The following is a 6,397-nucleotide window of genomic DNA, read 5'->3' on the forward strand; positions in this document are numbered from 1 at the left end:
CAAATCAAGGTCAGGTATACACAAAAAGTAGCGCATATGAGTTTATCTTGTTGGGCAGACTGGATGGACCGTACAGGTCTTTTTCTGCCGTCACCTACTATGTCCTGTCTTAGTAATGTTATTTTCCCTTTTCCACTGAATTAGATTGTAAATCGCTCTGAGTGTTTTCCGTAGGGCGGGGTAGCAAATGCTAGGTAGGGGTCCAGTCTCCACATTTTCTGATTTAAGGGATTATTAAACTCAATGTCACTTTCTCACACACCCCTCAGCAAAACACCCCTATCAGACTCAACCATTCTCACACACCCCCACTCACAATCACCCAATACAGCGCTCAGCAAAATGTCCCACTCACACTCACCTGTTCTCACACACCCCTCAGCAAAAACAACCCCAATCACACACCCCAGAATAGCACACCCCATTCACACTCACCCCTCTGTACCACATCCCCACACTCACCTGTTCTCACACACCCCAGAGTAGCATACCTCCATGCACACTCACTCCTTAGAAGTACACCCTCACTGACACACCACAGAATAGTACACTCCCACTCACATTCATCTGTTCTCACACACCTCTCAGCAGAACCCCCCCTCACTGAAGCCCTCTTCACCAGTATACCCCATTCACACTCATTCATTCTCACAATAACCCCTCAGCAGTACACCCCCTCACCCATTCTCATATCCCCTTTGTACCACACCCACATTCACACTCATTCTCACCCCCCATCAGTAGCATACCCCCACTCATATATTCCCACTCCCCTCAGTAACACATCCCCATTCACACTCACCCATTCTCACACCTCCCCTCAACAGTACAACTCCTCAGTAGCACACCCTCACCCTCACTCACACTCACCCATTCTAGCATAACCATTCACACTCACTCTCAGCAGTACACCCCCACTCAGCCATTTTCACACACCCCTCAGCACTGTCAATGTTTAATGCTTGGCTCAAATAAGTCTTTATACATATATGCTCCAAATCGAAAAACAAAATGTTGTCTATCGAAATGCGATTGAATGAGAACTTATTACAAATTATGTTAAACATATTGAATATTTATCTACTCCAGTGCGTTCTATTTCTGTTTGTACAAATAAAAATATATCTATTTACATATATCTATACCTATTCTTTATGTTTCATTTCTCACATTAAAGACATGAAACTGGCTGTAAAGAACAAATCATTAAAAAACTTCAAACTGCCCAAAACACCGCAGCCAGAAGAATTATATTTGGGAAAACAAAATACGAAAGTGCTAAGCCCCTAAGAGAAAACTTACACTGGCTTCCTCTTAAAGAACGTATAACTTTCAAAATATGCATTCTGGTGCATAAAATAATTCACGGTGATGCCCCGACTTACATGTTAGGGGCCTAGTGGTTAGGGTGGTGGACTTTGGTCCTGAGGAACTGAGTTTGATTCCCACTTCAGGCACAGGCAGCTCCTTGTGACTTTGGGCAAGTCACTTAACCCTCTATTGCCCCATGTAAGCCGTATTGAGCCTGCCATGAGTGGGAAAGCGTGGGGTACAAATGTAACAAAAATAAAATAGATACTATTGGAGATTCTACATGGAATGTTGCTATTCCACTAGTAACATTCCATGTAGAATTACCGTAATTATCCATCATCTACTTAACAATCGGATTATTTTCTCCCTATATCGTACTGTCTAATTTATTATGTAATCCATGTTCAATATATGATACCAATTGCGTGTTTTCCCCTTTTTTACCTGATTGTTCATTACATAAGTACATAAGTACATAAGTACATATAAGTACATAAGTAATGCCATACTGGGAAAAGACCAAGGGTCCATTGAGCCCAGCATCCTGTCCACGACAGCGGCCAATCCAGGCCAAGGGCACCTGGCAAGCTTCCCAAACGTACAAACATTCTATACATGTTATTCCTGGAATTTTGGATTTTTCCAAGTCCGTTTAGTAGCGGTTTATGGACTTGTCCTTTAGGAATCCGTCCAACCCCTTTTTAAACTCTGCTAAGCTAACCGCCTTCACCACTTTCTCTGGCAACGAATTCCAGAGTTTAATTACACGTTGGGTGAAGAAAAAGTTTCTCTGATTTGTTTTAAATTTACTACACTGTAGTTTCATCGCATGCCCCCTAGTCCTAGTATTTTTGGAAAGCGTGAACAGACGCTTCACATCCACCTGTTCCACTCCACTCATTATTTTATATACCTCTATCATGTCTCCCCTTAGCCGTCTCTTCTCCAAGCTGTATAGCCCTAGCCTCCTTAGTCTTTCTTCATAGGGAAGTCGTCCCATCCCCGCTATCATTTTAGTCGCCCTTCGCTGCACCTTTTCCAATTCTACTATATCTTTCTTGAGATGCGGCGACCAGAATTGAACACAATACTCAAGGTGCGGTCGCACCATGGAGCGATACAACGGCATTATAACATCCTCACACCTGTTTTCCATACCTTTCCTAATAATACCCAACATTCTATTTGCTTTCTTAGCCGCAGCAGCACACTGAGCAGAAGGTTTCAGTGTGTTATCGACGATGACACCCAGATCCCTTTCTTGGTCCGTAACTCCTAACGTGGAACCTTGCATGACGTAGCTATAATTCGGGTTCTTTTTTCCCACATGCATCATCCATGTTTCTATATATATATATTACCAATTGTATCTGTACTCTGAAATGACATAAGTCATGATGGAAAATTGTAAGCCACATTGAGCCTGCAAATAGGTGGGAAAATGTGGGATACAAATGCAACAAATAAATAAATAAATAAACAAACAAAATGTAACAACCATCATATTAACATAGTAGATGACGGCAGAAAAACACCTGCATGGTCCGTCTAGTCTGCCTAACAAGATAAACTCATATGTGCTACTTCTTGTGTATACCTTACCTTGATTTCTATCTGCCATTTTCAGGGCACAGACCATAGAAGTCTTGCCCAGTACTAGCCCCACCTCCCAATCACTAACCCCGCCTCCCAAACATTATACGGTGTTATTACATACAAATAACCCTTGCTTATCTCAATTACAAAGTACTAACCTATTGCTGAGCAATGCCAGCCGGGACAGCTAGTATTTGGATGAACGGTATGTAATGTTCTCACATATTTAATTTATTTATTTATTTTATTTGTTGCATTTGTATCCCACATTTTCCCACCTTTTTGCAGGCTCAATGTGGCTTACATGGTACCGTAATCGGCGTTAACCGATTTCGGTATGAACAAATACAAGTTGCGATTAATATCAAGGTGATATTATGGTAGAGTGAGATACATGTATGGTAAAAGACAATTGGGGAGAACGTAGAGAGGGAAAGGAAGGGTTAGGATATGTCCGTTACGATCTTTGGTTAAGTTGTGTCGCAGATGTCCAGGTTTTTTATGTTGGGTCGGTGGGGTATGCCCTTCTGAACAGTTCTGTTTTTAGTGCTTTCCGGAAATTCATATGGTCGAGTGAGGTTTTTACTACTTTTGGTAGTGTGTTCCACAATTGTGCGCTCAGGTAGGAAAAGCTAGAAACATAGGTGGATTTGTATTTGAGTCCTTTGCTGCTTGGATAATGGAGGTTTAAGTACATAAGTAATGCCACACTGGGAAAAGACCAAGGGTCCATCGAGCCCAGCATCCTGTCCACGACAGCGGCCAATCCAGGCCAAGGGCACCTGGCGAGCTTCCCAAACGTACAAACATTCTATACATGTTATTCCTGGAATTGTGGATTTTTCCCAAGTCCATTTAGTAGTGGTTTATGAACTTGTCCTTTAGGAAACCGTCTAACCCCTTTTTAAACTCTGCCAAGCTAACCGCCTTCACCACATTCTGGTATGATCTTGCTGATTTTATGGTGTTTCTGAGTGGTAGGTCGATGAGGTCTGTCATGTATCCCAGTGCCTCGCCATAGATGATTTTGTGAACTGTCGTACAGATTTTAAATGCGATATGTTCCCTAATTGGAAGCCAGTGCAGTTTTTCTTGGAGTGGTTTGGCGCTGTCAAAGCGTGTTTTCCCATATATAAGCCGTGCTGCTGTGTTTTGGGCAGTTTGAAGTTTCTTTATGATTTGTTCTTTGTGTCCCGCATAGATTCCGTTACAATAGTCTGCGTGGCTTAACATCATTGATTGTACAAGGTTGCGAAATATTTTCCTCGGGAAGAATGGTTTCACACATATAGCAAAATTTGTGGTTCTTAATATGAATTCATGGACAATTTTATTTAACGAACAATTCAATTTAACAGACACCTACTGCCCCCAATTAGTCCATTAAATTGAAGGTTGACTCTAATGCACACGTGTGTAATGGTCTGCGCATGCATACAATTTTAGGAAAGAGCGTAAGCTTTTCTTTCAAACGAACATGCTGTTTTGGAAGTGTGTGCTCTTTTGGAAAGAGCAAAAACAAAAAAACACACAGTGGGAATGACCGAATGGTTGAACCAAGAGTTTATCAAAGGCAGAAGCGGAGCCAGGTTGACAGCGTGGGGGGAGCGAGAGCAGCACAAGAGCGGACTTCTGCTGATGCCAGGGCACATTTTCAATGCAACACATTGAAAAAAAATAGGCACCAGCAGAACTCCGTTTGGGGGAGCGTCCGCTCCCCTGGCACTCCCTCTGGCTACGCCACTGATCAAAGGATGTCCTTTATTGAGCAGTGGTGCGCAATTCACGTACGCTCAATAAAATTAGTTGTAGATAGACAACAGGACTCAATACAGGCTGTGTTTCGGCATTAAAGCCTTCATCAGGAGTCCTGGTTGGATTGTCCTCAGGGCCGGTCTTAGGGTGAGGCGACCGCATAGGGCCTCGCGCTCAAGGGGGCCCCACGCGGCGTGCCTGAACTCCGCCCCAACCACCTGAGTGTTCCAGTCCCCCTCCCTCTGAATTGTAAAAGTCATCTAAGTTACCTCGTCGGGGTTATGGCTGCAGCAGTGAAAAGCGGGAGAGCTGCTCGGCGCTTCAGGAGCCTTCCCTTCCCTCTCTCAGCTCTGGTCCCGCCCTCCTGCCCTTGCGGAAACAGGAAATGAGGACGGGAGTTGGGACCAGAGCTGAGAGAGAGAAAAGGCTCCTGAAGCGCCGAGCTTGCACTCTTTTCGCTGCTGCTGCCTGCCGCTGTAACCCGACGAGGTAAGATGATTTTTAAAATTCGGAGGGAGGGCGGGAGGCCCCTGGAGCTGGGAGGGAGGCCTCAGAGGGAGGGGAGCCTTGGAGCTGGGAGGGAAGGAGGGGGGAGGGCCCTGGAGCTCAGAGGGAGGGTGGGGGGATGGTCCTGGAGCTCGGAGGGAGCTCAGAGAGAGGGGTGGCGGCCCTGGAGCTCAGGAGGGAGGTGGCTCTGGAGCTCGGAGGGGTGGGGCTAGGGTGGGCGGGGCTAGGATGGGGCCCCATCAAATTGGTCTGCACAGGGCCCTGCACTTGCTAAGACCAGCCCTGATTGTCAGAGTGAGTTATTACCATAGGGGCACAATCTGAACAGTCATTAGCACTGAGGCACCTCTTTCCAGAGCAACAGATTGAGCTCTTATGGTATGGTCTCCCCCCTCCCCCCCCCCACCTCCAATGCATGCCTGAAAACTGGCAGGGCTTGGAGGTCATGGGGGGCACAGAGAGTAGGATGAAAGCAGAAAGTGAGGAAAGTGCAAATTTTGTGTCCCCTTCATACACACTTGGGCTGAAGCCCCCAAAATTGAAGGTCCGGTTACACATGCCTCCAAAATTGTAACAATTAAGTTTACATGTAGCTCACACCTTTTCCAGTAGTACCCTGTTTCCCCGAAAATAAGACAGTGTCTTATATTCATTTTTGCTCCCAAAGATGTGCTAGGTCTTATTTTCAGGGGATGTCTTATTTTTGGGGAAACACGGTAACATGATTGGATTATTGCAGTTCTTTACTCAATATCAGCTGCAGAGGCTACAAGCTGTTCAAAATACCCTACTACAGTAAAATTGCAGCTTCTTAGAGAAAATGGCCCTGCAACTTTGAGCAGTAGCTTCCTAGAATTTCAGCAGCCTTTTTAATTTCACAGCAGCAGGACAAGAAGTCAGCATTAAGTAAATTAAGGGGAAGCCTTGATACAGCTTGGTGAAACATGAGTAGGCATAACAATCCCCCTACAATGAAAAAGGAGACTGAGCAATACAGTGCACAGAATCTCCATTTACCTACCGTAAGATAAGTACAGCATTCTAAGTAAGCTTAGTCCTTAGGGTTCCTAATACCCCCTTCTCCCCCTTCCCCCCATGTACCTTCTGTTGGGACACTCACCCAGTTTTAAAGATGTCAGGAGGCTGCCAAACGTCTGTGGGGAAGGGCAGCGGCGGCTCGACTTCAGCCTTTCCCTTCAATGTCCCACCCTCGCGGAAACAGGAA

The sequence above is a fragment of the Microcaecilia unicolor genome, chromosome 8 (assembly GCF_901765095.1).
Source record: "Microcaecilia unicolor chromosome 8, aMicUni1.1, whole genome shotgun sequence".
Taxonomy (NCBI): domain Eukaryota; kingdom Metazoa; phylum Chordata; class Amphibia; order Gymnophiona; family Siphonopidae; genus Microcaecilia; species Microcaecilia unicolor.